The 23,184-nt window shown below is 34.9% G+C and overlaps 1 long non-coding RNA gene across 3 annotated transcripts; it reads left to right on the top strand.

Moving 5' to 3' along the window:
• Positions 1 to 2,049: 2,049 nt before the first annotated feature.
• On the top strand, positions 2,050 to 22,756 carry LOC112941807 (uncharacterized). Of its 3 annotated transcripts, XR_003247403.2 has the most exons (6): positions 2,050 to 2,587; positions 4,623 to 4,668; positions 7,765 to 7,912; positions 8,476 to 9,975; positions 14,839 to 14,903; positions 22,618 to 22,756. It is a non-coding gene; the product is annotated as an uncharacterized lncRNA (long non-coding RNA). The 3 variants fall into 3 exon arrangements; XR_011210575.1 differs by lacking the exon at positions 22,618 to 22,756 and having other exon boundaries at positions 14,839 to 15,115; XR_011210574.1 differs by lacking the exons at positions 2,050 to 2,587; positions 4,623 to 4,668; positions 22,618 to 22,756 and having other exon boundaries at positions 4,687 to 7,912; positions 14,839 to 15,115.
• The last annotated feature ends 428 nt before the right edge of the window (positions 22,757 to 23,184 follow it).

The following is a 23,184-nucleotide window of genomic DNA, read 5'->3' as shown; positions in this document are numbered from 1 at the left end:
CACCCCTATTTTAGTATTGACAGGTCTATGCATGATTATTTTTATGCAAAAATGTATTGCTTTAATCCTCTATCTTTCGTTTTTGAACTGTCCAATCAAGAAAATATGACAATGATTATTTTTTTTGAGATTTTGTTTCTCTAATCTAAAGAATTTATTTTAAGATATTCGAACAATTTTTATTCAAAATTCAAATAGATACTTTCTATTCCCTCTCAAGGAACTCTAGCCCTAAGTTTGTCCTTCAAATACTTGAGTTTGGATTTCATTTTGGTCATGTGCTGATAAGCTCAAGTAGCATCATAAAAGTCTTAAATTTTGAATTCTTATCACTTCATCATTAAACTACTAATTTAAGGTTTTATTTCTTTATAATTCTTCATTTTGTTTTTGTTTATTTGTGTCCATAACAGAGACATTTAAATTTATTATGGTTCAAAATATGTTCTTGATGAGATAGATCCGAAGCTTTGTTGGTACTGCCTAGTTCACTGCCAAGAAAAAAGGTTAGATTTATTATGAAATATTAAATTTTTATAGAAATATATCTGAATTTAGAAGCTACGGGTTCTGTGAGAATTTAGGAGCTATGGAATCTGTTACCTAATGCTACGTTATAAACTCTTATAATATATGTATATATCGGTTCTACTTTTATTATAAACACATATAAATTTTATTGAGACATATGATTAAATAAGTTAATAGACTTTTTTATGTTGCACCTTTTTTTAATTGCCGGTGGAACTCTTTAATGAATACAAATTATATTTTTTGTCCTCGTGTTGATTTGTCAGAACAAGAGTTTGATGAATGGAGTTTTCACCCCTAGAAAGATAGATCAAAATAATATGCATGATATTAAACCTGCAAACCTACAAAAACAAGTAGTAGATTAAGAGGAATTCACTATGTTGTGTGGTAGATGTTTCAAATGAGTATACGTACCTGTAAAGGTGATATATGAAAAGATATGGATACACATGATGGAACATCCCTTTTATTGTGAAGAAACTCATGAGTGGCGTGCTAATATATCATCTGATGATACACATGATGTCATTCAACTTGAAAGCTAATTGTGGAATCTAGGCTTATCAAAAGCCCACATTGTTCTTTCATTTTGAGTGATATCATGTGTATCGTCCAATCTTCTATAGATGTATCTCATGAGAGCCTTCATATAAGAAGGGATGTTCCAATATATGTGCTGTTATTTTTTCATACCTCTCCATTGTAGGTATGTACCTCCATTTGAATCATCTATCACACTGCACAGCAAATCACTTTTCATCTACCATCTTCCTTTTGAGATTAGTAGGTTTATAACCATGCATATAGTTTTAATGTATCTTTTAGGGGGGAAACATTTTAATGATTTTGGTCCATTCAACCAGTTCTTAATGTAATTGACCAACCCGAGGATATAAAATACAACTTGTACTCATTATGAAAGTTCATTGATAGTTACAAAATTAAACTCTTTGTCCTATTCGATCATATATATCTAATAGTTTAATATATGTAATGGTAAAAAATGAAAATTAATTGAGGAGTGCAATTTACATTATTATGTTATTATATATGTTTGTGATTTGAATAAGGCTTGTATTGCACATATTCTAACGTTTTCCCTGTTATAATTGTTACTCTAACTTTATAATTCTTATAATTATCATCATTTTATCATTATTTTCAATAATTTTTAAAAATATATTTTTCATTCTCAACATTACTATTATTACTTATTCTTGTTTTCATTGAAAAGATTATTGTTGTTTTATTTCAAATTGGTTATATATGAAACTTTATATATAATATACAAGGTACTAAATTAGAACCTCCAACAGATTAATATACAGGAAAAAAATGAAAAAAGTCGTCCAAAAGAGTTCTAAACTATTCGGTCAATTGGCCCATCTTCTTTTTCCAAAAGGCAGCTCAAACTTTGTCAAAAGTTAGGCCCAAAACATAGAAGCCCTTTAGAATTAGAATATATTAGATTTATCAAAACAAAACCTCCTTAAACCTACTTCTCATCAGCCGCTACACTCCATCTCACTCTTTGTCTTCTTTGAAAATATATCCACCCCTATCTCTCTATTGACAGGACTATGCATGATTATTTTTATGCAGAAATGCATTCCTATAATACCCTATCTTTCTTTTTGAACTGTCCAATCAAGAAAAGATGACAATGACTTTTTTTTGAGATTTCGTTTCTCTAATCTTAAGAATTTATTTTCAAATATTGGAATAAATTTTATTCAAAATTCAAATAGATACTTTCGATTTCCGCTCAAGGAACTCTAACCCTAAGTTTGTCTTTTAAATACTTGAGTTTGATTTCATTTTGACATGTTCTGATATGCTCAAATAGTATCATAAATATCTTAAATTTGATTTCTTATCACATCATCATTAAACTACTACTTTAAGCTTTTATTTCTTTATAATTCTTCATTTTATTTTTGTTGGATTGTGTCTATATAAAATACATTTAAATTTATTATGGTTCGATATATGTTCTTGATGATATAAATCCGAATCTTTGCTGGTACTGCCTAGTTCACTGCCAAGAAAAAAGGTTAGATTTATTATGAATTCTTAAATTTTTGTAGAAATCTATCTGAAGTAAGAAGCTACTGGATCTGTGAGAATTTAGGAGCTATGGGATTTGTTAGCTAATACTACGTTATAAACTCTTATAATATTTGTATATATCGGTTCTACTTTTATTAAAAACACATGTAAATTTTATTGAGACATTTAATTAAATAAGATAATAGACTTTTTTATGTTGCGCCTTTTTTAAATGCCGGTGGAAATCCCTAATGCATACAAATTATTTTTTTTTGTCCTCGTGTTGATTTATCAGAACAAGAGTTTGATGAATGGAGTTTTCACCCCTAGAATGATAGATCAAAATAATATGCATGATATTAAACCTGCAAACCTACAAAAACAACTAGTAGATTAAGAGGAATTCACTGTGTTGTGTGGTAGATGTTTCAAATCAGTATACGTACCTTCAAAGGTGATATATGAAAAGATAAGGATACAGATGCTGGAACATCCCTTTTATTGTGAAGAAACTCTTGAGTGGCATGCTAATATATCATCTAATGATACACATGATGTCATTCAACTTGAAAGCTAATTGTGGAATCTAGGCTTATACAAAGCCCACATTGTTCTTTCATTTTGAGTGATATCATGTGTATCGTCCAATCTTATATAGATGTATCATGAGAGCCTTCATATAAGAAGGGATGTTCCAAAATATGTGCTGTTATTTTTTCATGCCTCTCCATTGTACGTATGTACATGCATTTGAATCATCTATCACACTGCACAACAAATTCCTTTTCATCTACCATCTTCCTTTTGAGATTGTAGGCTTATAACCATGCATATAGTTTTTATGTATATTTCTGGGGGGAAACATTTTAATGATTTTGCTCCAATCAACCAGCTTTTAATGTAATTGACCAACCGGAGGACATAAAATACAACTTGTATTCATTATGAAAGTTTAACGATAGTTACAAAATTAAAATCTTTATCGTATTCGATCATTTATTTCTAAAAGTTTGATATGTGTAATGGTAAAAAAATAAAATTAATTGAGGAGTGCAATTTACATTATTATGCTATAATATATGTTTGTGATTTGAATAAGGCTTGCATTGCACATATTCTAACGTTTACCCTGTTATAATTGTTACTCTAACTTTATAATTCTTATAATTATCATCATTTTATCATTATTTTCATTAATTTTTATAATTTTATTTTTCATTCTCAACATTACTATGATTACTTATTCTTGTTTTCTATTAAAAGATTATTGTTGCTTTATTTCAAATTTCTTACATATGAAACCTTATATATAATATACAAGGTATTAAATTAGAATCTCAAACGAATTAAAATATAGAAAAAAAATAACACAATTTATCCAAATGATTTCTAAACTATTCGGTCAATTGGCCCATCTTCTTTTTTCCAAAACGCAGCTCAAACTTTGTCCAAAGTTAGGCCCAAAACATAGAAGCCCTTTAGAATTCTGTTATATTAGATTTCTAAAAACAAAACCTCCTAAAACCTACTTCACATCAGCCGCAACACTCCATCTCACTCTCTATCTTCTTTGAAAATATATCCACCCCTATCTCAGTATTGGCAGGACTACGCATGATAATTTTTATGTAGAAATGTTTTGCAATAATCCCCTATCTTTCTTTTTGAACTGGCCAATCAAGAAAAGATGACAATGAATTTTTTTTTTGAGATTTTGTTTCTCTAATCTGAAGAATCGATTTTCTGATATTCGAACAATTTTTATTTAAAATTCAAATAGATACTTTCGATTCTCGCTAAGGAACTCTAACCCTAAGTTTTTCCTTTAAATACTTGAGTTTGGATTTCATTTTGACATGTTCTGATATTCTCGAGTTGTATCATAAAAGTCTTAAATTTGATTTCTTATCACATCATCATTAAACTACTACTTTAAGCTTTTAGTTCTTTATAATTCTTCATTTTGTTTTTGTTGGATTGTGTCCATAACAGAGACATTTAAATTTATTATGGTTCGATATATGTTCTTGATGATATAGATTCGAAGCTTTGCTGGTACTGCCTAGTTAACTACCAAGAAAAAAGGTTAGATTTATTTTGAATTCTTAAATTTTTATAGAACTCTATCTGAATTTAGAAGCTACTGGATTTGTGAGAATTTAGGAGCTATGGGATTTGTTAGCTAATGCTAAGTTATAAACTCTTATAATATATGTATATATCGGTTCTACTTTTATTTAAAACACGTATAAATTTTATTAAGACATATGATTAAATAAGATAATAGACTTTTTTATGTTGCGCCTTTTTTAAATGCCGGTGGAGTTCCCTAATGAATACAAATTATATTTTTATGTCCTCGTGTTTATTGATCAGAACAAGAGTCTGATGAATGGAGTTTTCACCCCTAGAAAGATAGATCAAAATAATTTGCATTATATTAAACCTACAAACCTACAAAAACAAGTAGTAGATTAAGAGAAATTCATTGTGTTGTGTGGTAGATGTTTTAAATGAGTATACGTACCTGCAAAGGTGATATATGAAAAGATAAGGATACACATGCTGGAACATCCCTTTTATTGTGAAGAAACACATGAGTGGCGTGCTAATATATCATCTGATGATACACATGATGTCATTCAACTTGAAAGCTAATTGTGGAATCTAGGCTTATCAAAAGCCCACAATTTTCTTTCTTTTTGAGTGATATCATGTGTATCGTCCAATCTTATGTAGATGTATCTCATGAGAGCCTTCATATAAGAAGGGATGTTCCAATATATCTGCTGTTATTTTTTCATACCTCTCCTTTGTAGGTATGTACCTCCATTTGAATCATCTATCACACTGCACAGCAAAATCCTTTATATCTACCATCTTCCTTTTGAGATTAGTAGGTTTATAACCATGCATATAGTTTTAATGTATCTTTCTAGAGGGGAAACATTTTAATGATTTTTCTCCATTCAACCAACTCTTAATGTAATTGACCAACCTGAGGACATAAAATACACTTGTATTCATTATGGAAGTTCAACGATTGTTACATATTAAACTCTTTATCCTATTCGATCATATATTTCAAAATGTTTGATATGTGTAATGGTAAAAAATGTAAATTAATTGAGGAGTGCAATTTACATTATTATGTTATTATATATGTTTGTGATTTTAATAAGGCTTACATTGCGCATGTTCTAACGTTTTCCCTGTTATAATTGTTACTCTAACATTATAATTCTTATAATTATCACCATTTTATCATTATTTTATCATTATTTTCATTAATTTTTAAAATTATATTTTTCATTCTCAACATTACTATTATTACTTATTCTTGTTTTCTTTAAAAAGATTATTGTTGCTTTATTTCAAATTTCTTACATATGAAACTTTATATATTATATACAACGTATTAAATTAGAAGCTCAAACGAATTATTATAAAGGAAAAAAATGACAATATTTTTACCAAAAGAGTTCTAAACTTTTCGGTCAATTGGCCCATCTTTTTTCCCGAAAACTCCGCTCAAAATTTGTCCAAAGTTAGGCCCAAAAAATAGAAGCCCTTTAGAATTAGGTTATATTAGATTTCTTAAAACAAAACCTCCTAAAACCTACTTCTCATCAGCCGCTACACTCCATCTCTCTCTCTCTGTCTTCTTTGAGAATATGTCCACCCCTATCACAGTATTGGTTGGACTATGCATGATTATTTTTATGCAAAAATGTGTTTCTATTATCCTCTATCTTTCCTTTTGAACTAGCCAATCAAGAAAAGATGACAATGATTTTTTTTTTTTTGAGATTTAGTTTCTCTAATTTGAAGAATTGATTTTAAGATATTCGAACAACTTTTGTCAAAAATTCAAATAGACACTTTTGATTCCTTCTCAAGGAACTCTAACTCTAAGTTTGTCCTTTAAATACTTGAGTTTGGATTTTTGTAACGACCTGTTTAGTCGGTTCGAGCAGTAGAACTATTTTTGATAAAAACTGACTGGGTCGACGGATCACGCGACAGACCGTCATGGTCACGACGGACCGTGATGGACTCTGTCGTCCCATACTTGTGTAATTTCTTCTGTTGCTCTCCTCATTACCCTCGACGGCAGGTAGGACGAATCGTCACAAGCACGACGGTCCGTCTAGCGTCTCCGTTCCAAAACACTTCAACTCTGAAAATCTGGATACTGGAGCGACTCTCTGAACTCCGTGACTGAACTGAAGCACGGAACGTCGTAGACACGACGGACCGTCACAAGCTGCGTAACCCCGACTGGGTCAGATTTCTTCTAAAAGTTTTAAAGGGGTGTTTTGGACTTTTCATGATTATAATTATAGAATTAGTGGGGTAAGTTTAATAATTTATTTACTTGGGGGTTAAAGAAGTTAATAAGGGAATAAATAGTGGGTTACTTTTATCATCTTTTATAATTGATTATATGATAATTAAGGTAAAAGAAAAAGAATCTGGAGAAGAAAAATAAAAAGAACAGAGAGAGAGAACGAAGAGGAAAGCAAAGGCATTGGGAAGGTAGCTTGCTTGATCACGATTCTTCGGTGGACGTAGGTTATGGTTTATTTCTACGTGATAGATAAACTCTAAATAGTGATCGATATGCATTGGGTGGTATTGTAAAGTCTTCTATATGCTTGATTGTGTGTTTGTATGTTGTGATTGTGTAATTGTGGTGGTCAGAATGAGTAGACCGTTGAATCTTTAATCTTAAATCCTCTCTATTAAGATGACGCCTTGGCATAAAGAAGGCTTGATGAACTAAAATAATGAGATAAGTGGATCGGAGTATCACGTTTCGACACGGTAGAATTAGGGGATCGGGTGTCACATTCCGACACGATAGTATCAGGGGATCGGGTGTCACGTTCCGACATGGTAGTATTAGGGGATCAGGTGTCACGTTCCGACACAGTAGTATTAGGAGATCGGAGGGTCACGTTCCGACACGATAATGATAAAGAGAATGAATCTTGAATTATGTTAATATACTCAAATCCAAAGAACCTATTTCCCAAATGAGTATAGTGTGGAGGCTTGAGTCCTCATAGGTGTGCTTGGTGTTGTTGTTAAGGGTTCTTATACTTGTTAATTTTCACCTGTTAAGTATTATGGTTGATTTTATATTATTATTCAGTAAATATGGTTTCCTATTTTCAGTTGGCCGATGATACCTACTCAGTACATGTTCCTTGTACTGGCCCCTACTTGTAATTTTCTTCTTTGTTATTTGTGGAGTGCAGCAAGCGTGGCATCGACTTCGACTCGTTCTCAACTCTAGTGAGTCTTCAGCACATCAGATTTCAGGGTAAGCTATTATTCCTAGATCATGCTCGATTCTCTCCTTCACATCTTGATGTCTTGAAGTTCGGACATGGACCATCTTTTTACTAATTTTTGCTTCTTAAATACTGTTAGATTTAAAAATTCGAGGATAGATGTTCTTGGTGTGATGACTTCCAGATTTTGGGAATAATGAGTATTTAACTTTAGAAGTTGATTTAATTGGTTTCGTTAATGAGTTTTTGGAGCTTCCACATTATTTACATTATTTATAGTTGAACTGTTGGTAAATGTTGGGGTTTAGATTTGTTGGTTCGCTCACCTAGGAGAGTAAGTGTAGGTGCCACTCGCGGCTCGTTTTGGGTCGTGACAAACTTGGTATATGAGCATTAGGTTCGTTGGTCTCATCACACAAGAATGAGTCTGGTAGTGTCTTGAGGAACGGTAGGGGGACGCCTTTACTTTTCTTCGAGAGGCTATAGGACTTTAGGAAAATTCCATTCTTTCATTCTTTCGTGCTATTACATGGATCCAATTGGTATCGAGTTGATACAAATTGGTATCTGACGTCCTCACTCTATTTCGCAGATGGTTCGAACTAGAGCAACAACTGTGCCAACACCAACACCGGCAAGATAAGGTGCGTCTGAGCCAAACATTGGGGATGTAGCTCGAGGAGGAGCAGTGGCAAGAGGCCGCGGTAGAGGTCGCAGGAGGACGTCCTCAGAGGTAGAGCACAAACACCTCGTCCAGCTAGTAATAGGGCGGTGACCCCTCCACCGACTGATGAGGTAGTAAGAGAGGGTGAGGAAGGGGAAAATGAGCAGGTTCAAGATGAGGAATTACCACCCCAGCCTACCCAGAGATGATTAACAAGGTTCTTACTTATCTTAGCGGGTTATCTGGTCGGGGCCAGACACTTTCAGTGTTTCCTGTACCAGCACCTCAGGTTCCGGGAGTACAACATGAAGCTGCTGTGGCTCCCCGCATGGATGCCTCATTGGAAGTAGGCACGTTTCCTCGATTGACAATAGGGTCTATAATGACTAGTGATCAACATGAACTTTTCATTAAATTCTTAAAGTTGAAACCTCCAGTCTTCAAGGGTGCTGAATCTGAGGATGCCTATGATTTTTTGGTTGATTTTCATGAGCTGCTACATAAGATGGACATAGTAGAATGATTCGGTATTGAGTTTGTGACCTACCAGTTTCAGGGGAATGCCAAAATGTGGTGGCGGTCCAATGTTGAGTGTCAACCAGCACAGGCACCACCTATGACCAGGGCATCATTCTCTAGCTTATTTATGAAGAAGTACATACTCGTACATTGAGGGACAAGAGGAGAGATGAGTTCCTAAGACTAGAGCAAGGAAGGATGTCTGTTGCCGCTTATGAGGCCAAATTTCGTGCGCTATCCAGGTATGCCACCCAGCTTTGCTTCAGTCCACAAGAGCAGACTCGCCGCTTTGTGAAAGGATTGAGGTCAGATTTGCAGATCCCAGCCTTACAGGTAGCTGCTGCAGCAAAATCCTTTCAGGAAGTGGTTGACTTTGTGATAGAGGTGGAGGGGGTGAATCCAGACAACTTCACCATGGCGTCGATCTCTAAGAAGTTCCGTACGGGAGGTGATTTTAATGGTTCTTACTCCAAAGGGTAGAGTTTAAGAGGTTACCCAGCCCGACCTTTTCAGTCTTCACTACAGGGTGTAGCTGGGGGTCCATCGCAGACTAGTCAACATTTCTCTGAGTTTGGAGGTTATCCCCAGACTTCGTCATTCTCACAGAGACCTATGCTAGACTCCAGAGATTGTTATGGATGTGGAGAGACTCGACATATTAGGAGGTATTGTCCAAAACAGAGTTACAGACCCCTAATAATTAGAGGTAGACGTGGTCATGGGAGAGGCCCCCATTCTGGAGGACGTGGTGGACAAGGTAATGGTGGTCACCAAATCAGCCGGGATGGCGGGAAAGTTAGAACTACTGCAGCACAACATGGTAGGGGCAACGGGCAGACAGGTGATAGGGCCCATTGTTCCCCTTTCCAAGGAGGTCTGAAGCAGAGACATCTGATGCTGTTATCACAGGTAATCTTTTGGCTTGTGATTGCATGGCTTCTATATTATTTGATCCTAGATCCACATTTTCATATGTATCTTCCTCATTTGCTACTGGTCTTGATTTACATTGTCAATTGCTTGATATGCCTATTCGTGTCTCTACTCCTGTAGGTGAGTCTGTGATAGTTGATAAGGTGTATAGGTCTTGTCTTGTGGCTTTTGTTGGGAGAAATACTCATGTAGATTTGATTATTCTAAAGATGGTTGATTTTGATGTAATTCTGGGTATCACTTGGATTTCTCCAAATTTTGCAATCTTAGATTGTAATGCTAAAACTGTGACATTTGCCAAGCCTGGGACAGATCCGCTAGTGTGGGAGGGTGACTATATTTCCACCCCAGTTCGTATTATCTTTTTTCTTAATGGTAACAGGATGGTTAGTAAAGGTTTTTTAGCTTTCTTGGCCCATATCAGGGATGATACTTCAAAAGTACCTTTGATTGAGTCAGTTTCGATAGTCCGTGAGTTTCTGGATGTGTTTCCTGCAAACCTTCCTGGTATGCCACCAGATAGATATATTGATTTTTGTATTGATCTAGAGCCGGGTACTCGCCCCATTTCCATACCCCCTTATAGAATGGCCCCAGCTGAGTTATGGGAGTTAAAGGCCAAACTTTAGGAGTTGTTAGGTAAAGGCTTTATTAGACCAAGTGCATCCCCTTGGGGTGCTCCTGTTTTAGTTGTCAAGAAGAAGGATGGAAGTTTTCGGATGTGCATAAACTACAGGTTACTGAATCAGGTAACTATAAAGAACAAGTATCCTCTTCCTCGCATTGATGATTTGTTCGATCAGTTACAAGGTGCTTGTACCTTTTCAAAAATCGATTTGAGATCTGGTTATCATCAATTAAAAATACAGGCAACAGATGTGCCAAAGACTGCATTTCGAACCAGGTATGGCATTATGAATTCTTAGTAATGTCTTTTGGGCTTACGAATGCCCCTGCTGCATTCATGAGCCTGATGAACGGAATTTTTAAGCAATATCTGGATCTCTTTGTTATTGTATTTATTGATGATATACTGATATACTCAAAGAGTAGGAAAGAACATTAGGAACATTTGAAAATTGTATTGGAGTTGTTGAGAGAGAAAAGGCTTTATGCCAAATTCTCCATGTGTGAGTTTTGGCTAGAGTCGGTGTCCTTCTTGGGGCACGTGGTTTCCAAGGATGTAGTGATGGTGGATCCATCTAAGATTGAAAGAGTGAAGAATTGGTTAAGACCTACTAATGTTACAGAGGTAAGGAGCTTTATTGGTTTAGCTAGCTACTACCGTCGATTTGTCAAGGGATTTTCTTCTATCGCTTCCCAATTGACAAATTTGACTAAGCAGAATGTTCCATTTGTATGATCGGACGAATGTGAAGAAAGCTTCCAGAGCCTCAAGACCTTGTTGACTACTGCAACAATTCTAACCTTGCCTGAGGAAGGTAAGAATTTCAATGTTTACTGTGATGCATTTTATTCTGGTTTGGGTGCGGTGCTAATGCAAAAGAGAAATGTAATTGCTTATGCTTCGAGGCAATTGAAAGTACATGAACGTAACTATCCGACCCATGATTTGGAGTTGACTGTAGTCGTGTCTGCATTAAAGAAATGGAGACATTATCTATAGGTGGTTAAGTGTGAAGTCTATACAGATCATCATAGTTTACAGTATGTTTTTACTCAGAAAGATTTGAATTTGAGGTGGAGGAGGTGGATGGAACTAATAAAGGACTATGATATTACTACTTTGTATCACCCAGGAAAAGCTAATGTTGTGGCAGACGCTTTAAGTAGAAAAGCAGGGAGCATGGGAAACCTAGCCCACTTACAGGTTTCTAGGTGCCCATTGGCTAGAGAGGTTCAGACTCTGGCTAATGAATTTATGAGGCCGGAAGTACTAGAGAAGGGAGGATTTTTGGCCTGTGTGGAGGCAAGATCTTGTTTTCTTGACAAGATTAAGGGAAAACAGTTTACTGACGAGAAGCTGAGCCGAATTCGAGATATGGTATTACGAGGAGAGGCTAACGAGGCAACAATTGATGAGGAAGGTGTTTTGAGAATTAAGGGAAGGGTAATGTGTGCCCCGTGTTGATAATTTGATTCACACTATTCTTACAGAGGCTCATAGTTAAAGGTATTCTATACATCCTGAGGCAACCAAGATGTATCGTGACCTAAAACAACATTTCTGGTGGAGTAGAATGAAGCGTGACATTGTTGATTTTGTTACCCAATGCCCGAATTGTCAGCAGGTAAAGTATGAACACTAGAGGCCCGGAAGAACACTTCTAGAAAAATGCCCATTCCTGAATGGAAATGGGAAAGAATTGCAATGGATATTGTGGTTGGTCTTCCCAAGACATTGGGTAAGTTCGATTCTATTTGGGTAATTGTTGATAGATTAACTAAGTCTTCTCACTTCATTCCGGTCAAGGTGACTTACAATGCAGAGAAGTTAGCCAAACTCTATATCTCAGAAATTGTTCGATTGCATGGAGTTCCACTTTCCATCATATCAGATAGAGGTACGCAATTTATTTCTATGTTTTGGAGAACATTGCATGCTGAATTAGGTACTAGGTTGGATCTTAGTACTGCCTTTCACCCGCAGACCGATGGTCAGTCTTAGCGAATGATTCAGGTGTTGGAGGATATACTTCGTGCATGTGTGGTAGAATTTGGTGGTCATTGGGATAACTTCATACCCTTAGCGGAGTTTTCATACAATAATAGTTATCACTCAAGTATTGATATGGCCCCATTTGAGGCACTGTATGGGAGGAGATGTAGGTCTCCCATTGGTTGGTTTGATGCATTTGAGGTGAGACCATGGGGTACCGATCTCTTGAGGGAATCGTTAGATAAAGTAAAATTCATTAAAGAGAAGCTTCTAGCAGCTCAGAACAGGCAGAAAGAATATGCAGATCGAAAAGTAAGGGACTTGGATTTTATGGAGGGTGAACAAGTCTTGCTGAAGGTTTCACCCATGAAAGGGGTGATGCGGTTTGGGAAGCGAGGTAAGCTTAGTCTGAGGTATATTGGTCCATTTGAAGTTCTGAAGCGCGTGGGGGAGGTGGCTTATGAATTGGCATTGCCTCCAAGACTCTTAGGAGTGCACCCGGCATTTCATGTGTCCATGCAGAAAAAATACAATGGGGATGGAAACTACATTATTCGTTGGGATTCAGTTCTCCTTGATGAGAACTTGTCTTATGAGGAGGAGCCTGTTGCTATTTTAGGTAGAGAGGTCCTAAAGTTGAGATCAAAGGAGATTGCATCTATCAAGGTTCGGTGGAAGAATCGGCCAATTGAAGAGTCCACTTGGGAGAATGAGGCTGATATGCAAGAAAGATATCCAAATCTTTTTACAGATTCAGGTACTCTTTCTCGCCCTTGCTTTTCTTCTTGTGATCGTTCGAGGACAAACGATGGGTAAATTGGTATCTATTGTAATGACCTGTTTAGTCGGTTCGAGCAGTAGAACTATTTTTGATAAAAACTGACTGGGTCGACGGATCACGCGACAGACCGTCATGGTCACGACGGATCGTGATGGACTCCCTCGTCCCATACTTGTGTAATTTCTTCTGTTGCTCTCCTCATTACCCTCGACGACAGGTAGGATGAACCGTCACAGGAACGACGGTCCGTCAAGCGTCTCCGTTCCAAAATACTTCAACTCTCAAAATGTGGATATTGGGAGTGACTCTCTAAACTGCACCACGGAACTGCAGCACGGACCGTCGTAGACACAACGGACCATCACAAGCTACGTAACCCCGACTGGGTCAGATTTCTGCTAAAAGTTTTAAAGGGGTATTTAGGACTATTCATGATTATAATTATGGAATTAATGGGGTAAGTTTAATAATTTATTTACTTGGGGGTTAAATAAGTTAATAAGAGAATAAATAGTGGGTTACTTTTATCATCTTTTATAATAGATTATATGATAATTAGGGTAAAAGAAAAAGAATCCGGAGAAGAAAAATAAAAAGAACAGAGAGAGAGAACGAAGAGGAAAGCAAAGGCATTGGGAAGGTAGCTTGCTTGATCACGATTCTTCGATGGAGGTAGGTTATGGTTTATTTCTACGTGATAGATATACTCTAAATAGTGATTGATATGCATTGGGTGGTAATGTAAAGTCTTCTATATGCTTGATTGTGTGTTTGTATGTTGTGATTGTGTAATTGTGGTGGTCATAATGATGAAATTGTTGAATCTTTAATCTTAAATCCTCTCTATTAAGATGATGCCTTGACATAAAGAATGCTTGATGAACTAAAATAATGAGATAAGTGGATCGGAGTGTCACGTTCCTACACGGTAAAATTAGGGGATCGGGTGTCACGTTCCGACACAGTAGTATTAGGGGATTGGGTGTCACATTCCGACATGGTAGTATTAGGGGATCGGGTGTCACATTCCGACACGGTAGTTTTTTTGGGATCGGATGTCACGTTCTGACACGGTAGTATTAGGGGATCGGGTGTCACGTTCCGACACAGTAGTATTACGGGATCGGAGTGTCACGTTCCGACACGATAATGATAAAGAGAATGAATCTTGAATTATGTTAATATACTCAAATCCAAAGAACCTATTTCCCAAATGAGTATGGTGTGGAGGCTTGAGTCCTCATAGGTGTGCTTGGTGTTGTTGTCAAGGGTTCTTATACTTGTTAATTGTCACCTGTTAATTATTATGGTTGATTTTATATTATTATTCAGTATATATGGTTTTCTATTTTGAGTTGGCCGATGATACCTACTCAGTACGTGTTCCTTGTACTGACCCCTACTTGTAATTTTCTTCTTTGTTATTTGTGGAGTGCAGCAAGCGTGACATCGACTTCGACTCGTCCTCAACTCTAGCTAGTCTTCAACATATCACATTTCAGGGTAAGCTATTATTCCTAGCTCGTGCTGGATTCTCTCTTTCACGTCGTGATGTCTTGAAGTTCGGACATGGACCATCTTTTTACTATTTTTAGCTTTTTAAATACTCTTAGCTTTAGAAATTCAAGGATAGATGTTCTTGGTGTGATGACTTCCAGATTTTTGGAATAATGAGTTTAACTTTAGAAGTTGATTTAATTGGTTTTGTTAATGAGTTTTTGGAGCTTCCGCATTATTTACACTATTTATAGTTGAACTGTTGGTAAATGTTGGGGCTTTGATTTATTGGTTCGCTCACCTAGGAGAGTAAGTGTGGGTGCCACTCACGGCTCATTTTGGGTCGTGACAATTTCATTTTGGAACTGTTCTGATATGCCCGAGTAGTATCATCAAAGTCTTGAATTTTGATATCTTATCACACACGACGTACACATTCATCATTAAACTACTAAATCTGTTCTTGAGGAGATAGTTCCGAAGCTTTGCTGGTACTGCCTAGTTCATTGATAAGAAAAAAGGTTAATTTATCATGAATTCCTAATTTTTTGTAGATATATATATGAATTTAAGAGTTACGGGATCTGCTAGAATATAGGAGCTATGGGATCTATATGCTAATGCTACGTTATAAACTCTTATAATGTATTTATATATCGGATCTACTTTTATTATAAGCAAATATAAATTTTATTGAGATAAATGATTAAGTAGGATAATAGACTTTTATAGGCTGTGCCTTTTTTATTTTTCGGTGGAGTTCTGTAATGAATAAAAATTATATTCTTTGTCCTTGAGTTGATTGGTTAGAATAATATCTTGATGAATCAAGTTTTCACTCCTTGAAACATAAACCAAAATAATATGCAAGATATTAAACCTGCAAACCTACAAAAACAATTGGTAGTTTAAGAGGAATTCATTGTGATGTATGGTAGATGTTTCCAATGAGGATACATACCTCAAAAGGTGATATATGAAAAGATAAGGGCACACATGCTGGAACATCCCGTCTATTATGAAGAAACTCATCAGTGTCATGCTAATATATCATGTGACAATACACATGATGTCATTCAACTTGTAAGCTAATTGTAGAATACTAGGCTTATTAAATGCGCTTAATTTTCATTAATTTTGAGTTACATCATGTGTATCGTCCAATCATATATAGATGTCGCCCATAAGAGCCTTCATATAAGAAGGGAGGTTCCAATATATGTGTTGTTATTTTTTCATACCTCTCCTTTGTAGGTATGTATCTCTATTTGAAGCATCCATCACACTGCACAACAAATTCCTTTTATCTACCATCTTACTTTTGAGTTTAGTAGGTTCATAACCATGCATATTGTTTTGATGAATCTTTCTAGGGGGGGAAATATTTTAATGATTTTTCTCCATCCAACCAACTCTTAATGTAATTGATCAACTCGAGGACATAAATTACAACTTACACTCATTATGAAACTTCAACGATAGTTACAAGATGAAATTCTTTATCCTATTTAATCATATATTTCAAAAAGTTTGATATGTTTAGTGGAAAAAAATGAAATTAAATAGAGGAGTGTAATTTACATTATTAGGTTATTATATACGTTTGTGATATGGATAAGGCTTCTATTGTGCATATTCTAACATTTTGCCTGTTATATTGTTACTCTAACTTTATATTTTTCAATCTCAACATTAATATTAATACATATTCTTGTTTTCTTTTAAAAGGTTGTTATTGATTTAATTTAAATTTCTTACACATGAAACTTTTTATATAATATATAATGTATTAAATTAGAAGCTCAAACAAATTAATGTAATGGAAAAAAATTAACAAAATTCGGCCAAAAGAGTTCTAAACTATTGGGTAAATTTGGCCATCTTCTTTTTTTCTAAACGCAATCCAAAATTTGTCTAAAGTTTGGTCCAAAACATAGAAGCCCTTTAGAATTATGTTATATTAGATTTCTGAAAATAAAACCTCTTAGAACCTACTTCTCATCAGCCGCTACACTCCATCTATGTCCTTGTCTTCGTTGAGAATATGTCCACCCCTATCTTAGTATTGGAAGGGCTATGCATGATTATTTTCATGCAAAAATGTGTTGGTATGATCCTCTATCTTTCGTTTTGAACTGACCAATCAAGAAAAGATGACACTGTTTTTTTTGAGATTTTATTTCTCTAATCTGAAGAATTGATATTTAGATATTCGAACAACTTTTATTCAAAATTCAAATATATACTTTTGATTTCCGCTCAAGGAATTCTAACCCTATGTTTTTCTTCTAAATACTTGAGTTTGGATTTCCTTTTGGACATGTTCTGATATGCTCAAGTAGTATCATTAAAGTCTTAAATTTTGATATTTTATCACATACGACGTACACATTCATCATTAAATTACTACTTTAAGCTTTTATTTCTTTATAAGTCTTCATTTTGTTTTTGTTGGTTTGTGTCCATAATAGAGACATTTATATTTATTATGGTTTGAAGTTTATTCTTGAGGAGATAGATATGATGCTTTGCTGCTACTGCCTAGTTAAGTGCCAAGATAAAAGGTTAGATATATTATGAATTCTTAAATTTTTGTAGAAATATGTTTGAATTTAGGAGCTACGGGATCTGTTAAAATTTAGAAGCTATGTGGTCTGTTATCTAATGTTAGGTTATAAACTCTTATAATATATGTATATATGAGTTCTACTTTTGTCATAAACACATATAAATTTTATTGAGATATATGATTAAATAGGATAATAGACTTTTTTTATGTTGTCTTTTTTAACTGTTGGTGGAGTTCCCTTATGATTACAAATTATATTTTTCGTCCTTGAGTTGATTGATTAGAATAAGAGTTTGGTGAATGGAGTTTTCACCCCTAGAAAGATTAACAAAAATAATATCCATGATATTGAACCTGCAAACCTACAAACACAAATGGTAGATTAAGAGGAATTTATTGTGTAGTGTTGTAGATTTTTCAAATGAGGATACGTACCTACAAAGGTGATATATGAAAAGATAAGGATACAAATGCTGGAACATCCCTTCTGTTGTGAAGACACTCATGAGTGGCGTGCTAATATATCATGTGATAATACACATGATGTAATTCAACTTGAAAGCTAATTGTGGAATACTAGGCTTATTAAAATACCACAATTTTCTTTCTTTTTGAGTGACATCATATGTAACGTCCAATCATATATAAATGTTGGTAATGAGAGCCTTCATATAAGAAGGGATGTTCCAATATATTTACTTTTATTTTCTCTTACCACTACTTTGTAGGTATGTACCTCCATTTGAATCATCTATATCACTAGACAACAAATTCCTTTTCATCTACCATCTTCCTTTTGAGTTTAGTAGGTTCATAACCATGCATATTGTTTTGATGTATCTTTCTAGGGTGGGGGAACATTTTAATGATTTTTCTCCATCCAACCAACTCTTAATATAACTGATCGACCCAAGGATATAAAATACAACTTCTATTCATTATGAAACTTTACAATAGTTACAAAATGATAATCTTTATCCTATTTAATCATACATTTCAAAAGGTTTGATATGTGTAAACAATAAAATTAAATAGAGGAGTTCAATTTACATTATTATGCTATTATATATGTTTGTGATCTTGAATACGGCTTCCATTGCGCATATTCTAACATTTTTCGTGTTATAATTTTTACTCTAACTTTATAATTCTTATAATTATCATTATTTTTATTAATTTTCAAACTATATTTTTCATTCTCAACATTACTATTATTACTTATTGTTGTTTTTTTTTTAAAAAAGATTGTTTTTGTTTTATTTCAAATTTCTTACATATGAAACTTTTCATATAATATACAAGGTATTAAATTAGAAGCTCAAACGAATTAGTATAAAGGAAAAAATGACAATATTCGGCCAGAGTTTCAAACTATTCGGTGTATGAGCTCATCTTCTTGTTTCCAAAACGCAGCCAAAATTTTTTCCAAAATTAGGCCCAAAACCTAGAAGCCCTTTAGAGTAAGGTTATATTAGATTTCTCAAATAAAACCTCCTAAAACCTACTTCTCATCAGCCGCTACACTCCATCTCTCTCCTTGTCTTCTTTGAGAATATGTCTGTAAGACCCAAAAATGACATAGGTGAACTAAAGCCTAATTTTATTTTAAAGTTTGTCTAAGGTCCTTAATAAGTCTATAATTTTTTATTGAGGAAATATCTGAAGTATGGTGCTTTGAAAGTCAAACGTTAAGGGTCAACCAAGACGTTCAATGACTAAGTGACCTAAGTGTCTCATATGAGGGCCTATGTGTTTATACGTATCTAATGTGGTTATGAGGTCTTAAATGATTCTAATATGATGTGAATAGGTAGTGTGCGAAGTTTCGAGAAGTTTGGAGGTCAAACACTCAAGTACATCCATGGCATTCGAAAGATGTGCCTAGAAATGACCTTGTTTGTCTAGGCATGTTTTGTCGAGTTTTACGTGTTCGTGTTGAGTGAAATTCATGTGAGGTGTTTTAAATTCGTATAAGTTCATGTTTGATTTGAAAACGTCCGGGAAAACATTCCCAAGGACCAAGAAAGGGTTCTTGAGGAAGGACCCATGTCGGAGGACAAGACTGCCAAAGGCAGCCTCACCTACGGAAGCCACTCGACGGCCAGTGGGCTGTTCGAAGGTCCGTGGATGATGGGAGTGAGTAGGTATTTATCCTGGGTGGCTAATCTACCTGTACCAAGACTCTAAACCTATCGATGAGGACAAGAAATCCCGTAAGTAGACCTACATTCCGTCAATGGGTTATCCGTTGATGAGAGACCTTGTCCTAAGACCACGGACCAAAGGACGGTCCGTCGATGGTCCCGTAGGTTGGTAATTAGTCTGGGAAAGGTTGAGGAACCACATCTAGCCTCTGACCCAATCGACGAAGGGACAGGACGGTCCGTTTATGGAAAAATGGTCCGTCGACTATCCCGTCAATGGAGCCAATTGTCCTGCGTACAGTTCACAGTTAACTCTAGGGGTGAAATTGTAATTTCACCCCATTTCTAAATGGAATGTTTAGCGGCTTCATAAGGGTCTTTTGGATATTTTACAAGTGTTTATAAGACTTTAACACTTAGAAGATTTCATTCTTCAAAATCAATACCCGAAAATACCATAGAAATTCCCCAAGACTCCATTAAAATCCAAAATCAGGAAGAGTTTGGTGTGACATTTTGAGTGGACATTATTCATCATATTGAAAAATTAGCTTCATTAAGTATGACTTCTGATCCTTGAAACTCGTTTCATCAAGAATCCCAACTTTCAAAGATGTTTTCAAAAGTTTTCAAAATAAATGATCTACCATGGGTTCTTGCATTAATGGTTTTCAAACATCTATTATGTATTTGATTGATCTTGTATTGATGATTTTAACATAAATTTCCCATGAACCCATTGAATTGATGAACCTTAGATTTTGACTAATTTATGACTTACTTGATATTGGTCTAATGTTGATAAATTCATGTGTAGTTTCCTATGGGCTTTCTAATGGTGTAAGAATTGTACTCAATTTTTGTCAATTTGATCTTCTAATGTTGAATCTATGTTGAATTAGTTTAGATTTCATTGATTTCTATAGTTTTGTATTGAATTGGTGTTCATGGCCATGGGTAAGGGACTTGTGATGTTGAATTTGGGTGATTTGGTATTGGCTTGAAGTGTTGATGATGCAGTAGTGGTACGCTACCCTATTCCTTGTTATTCAATTTTAATTATACTTCAATTATTATATTATTGGTTTGGTCTACCTTTGGTGGCGGTGTTATGTGAATTGATGTGGCATTGTCGGTGTTATTTTAAGTACATGAATGATCATGGCCTTGTCGGCACTACTTGAGCTTATATGTCTATTTGTGTAGTTGATTTAGTGAAGTGTGATATTATCTACCTATATGTGAAAGTATGTGTTATACTATTGATACTATCTAGGAAATCATGTTATGCTTTGACTATGTGTTAAGTGTGTAGTGTTAGAGTTGACACATGGTTATTCCTAAATTGGCTAGATGAGTTTTAAATGGTTAAGTTGATAATGTTAAGGTAATGAATAGGTTGATTAAATAAGGCTAAGGGTCATTCCTAATTGTCTAAATAAAGATAGGATATATGTGTTAAATTGAAGTATGTTGTGTCTTGTTTAGGTACACTAGTGTCCCTTACTTGATGCTCATGTGAATATGTGATGTCTTGACTTAGGAACCTAAAGGGTATTAGTATTGAATAAATGAATATAGGTGAGACCTTGAATAATGGTAAGAGGGTCATTTATGTGGAACCTTGAACCAAGTTACGATTATGAATCGTGAAGTAATCAGCCATAATGGTATCCTTCATGTAATGAATGATGGACTTAAGTTTGATTGGCTGGAAAGGAATCATATCATACCTTAGGGAAGTCATGATGATATTCTTGTCACCATAGTGAGATAGCCCTAATGGACCTTGCTTTGGTAGGGTAAATGTAATTGGGTCATGAACTAGACATGGGACCCATTTGTATGAACCTTAATGTAAATTGATCTGTGAGAACTAAGGCTAGAACCAAGTGAGTATGGTAAAGGGAAATAGTTCTACTTAAGTATGAGACTAGAATATAGAGAACGCCTTTCATATTCCTTAACCATATGCCTACATGGGATTTCTATGTTCTACCATTGGCAAGCAGAACACCTCATCGAACAAGGATAGAACTTCGGATTCCATGCTTTGCTACCATGGTCTATGTTAGTTATTGTATATTCTCATCATATGGGATACCTATTAGCATAAGAGAAGTAACATGAAGTTTAGGTGGTTGTACAGGACGCTACTTAGACATTGCACAATAGGATTTGAAGATGTTAATAAGAGTCCCTAGGCCTTTTCCAAGACCATTATTTGAATATCATCTATGTGATGTATGTCTCTTAATTAAACTAATGAAATAACGACTTAATGATATAGAGTATGCATATGTATAAGAACCTAATCTAAAGTGACTTAAGGATTCCTTAGTTAAAGTGTTAAGAGGGCATAAAGGATGATCTCTTCATGTCTTATCTTTGGAAGTCTTGAGAATGACTCTAGTTAGGTAAGTTGCTTGATATTTTGACATGATTTAAACCTAGGAAGTCTTAAGGATTATTTAGGTAGCATTGAAGTGAATGTATGGGCGTTCTCTTCTAGGAGTACTTGAGTAAGTTTTTTGATAGACTTGGTAGAGTAGACTGTCATATTTTATATGTCTTGTATGTCGATGTATTGTAGGTGTGTATGTGTCTCACTATGAGTAATCTTTAGGATAGTTTAGGCACATCTAGAGAGGATTTATGGGCGGTATCTCTTTGTGTGACTTAAGTGAATCTTAGGATAGCTTTATTTAGAAGGTTACATGCAAGAAGATATTTGGAACGAAATTGGAAGGATTCACTGTAACAGTGAGGTATTCACTGTACAATGAATTGAGATTATGTAAAGTGAGTCCAAAAATGTAATAATTCGTTTTAAGTGATTTCTTATGTGATTTTATGTTGGTAAATGTTATTTTTATGATGATATTGTGATGTTTTAAAGAAAACAAGCATATTTTCAATTCAAGTCTGTTTTCATGATTTTATGCATATTGTCATACTTAAGTACATATGGTTGTACTAATTTCATGCTTTATTTTCTATCTATTAGTTCTTTGTAGGTGAAGAGCTTTCGGAATAAGACTTGGACTAGGAGATCGTTCAAGAAGAAGTTGAAGTATGTCCTCACTTGACTCGAGGGCATATATGTCATATTATTTTTCTTTCATAAACTTTTTTAATAGTGTGTATAGTAGTATGTTTTAAATTCGTATGGGTCGTGTCCCAAGTATTGTCGTGTCTTAAGATGATGAATCGAGACTTAGTGTTTTCCTATTTCTACATAAATGAAAGAGTTTAAGACTTCTATATCGTTTTTATGAAAAGTCTTAATTCGCACTACTTTTCATTATGTTTATGCGATGAATGATATGATGGGCTTGTATGAGACGTCCGAGAGGTCAAATACGCAGTTGCAATAAAAGATTGAACCCTAAATTCTAGGTTGTAGTTTCTGGATGTGAAATGTCCACCCCTATCTCAAATTTGGCAAAGCTATGCATGATTATTTTTATGCAAAAATGTGTTGCTATGATCCTCTATCTTTCGTTTTAAACTGGACAATGAAGACAAGATGAAAATGAATTTTCTTGAGATTTTGTTACTCTAATAAGAAGAA

This window comes from Solanum lycopersicum, chromosome 7 (assembly GCF_036512215.1).
Source record: "Solanum lycopersicum chromosome 7, SLM_r2.1".
Lineage (NCBI taxonomy): Eukaryota > Viridiplantae > Streptophyta > Magnoliopsida > Solanales > Solanaceae > Solanum > Solanum lycopersicum.
The sequence above is the reverse complement of the archived record's forward strand: the minus strand, read 5'-3'. Positions and strand labels throughout refer to the sequence as shown.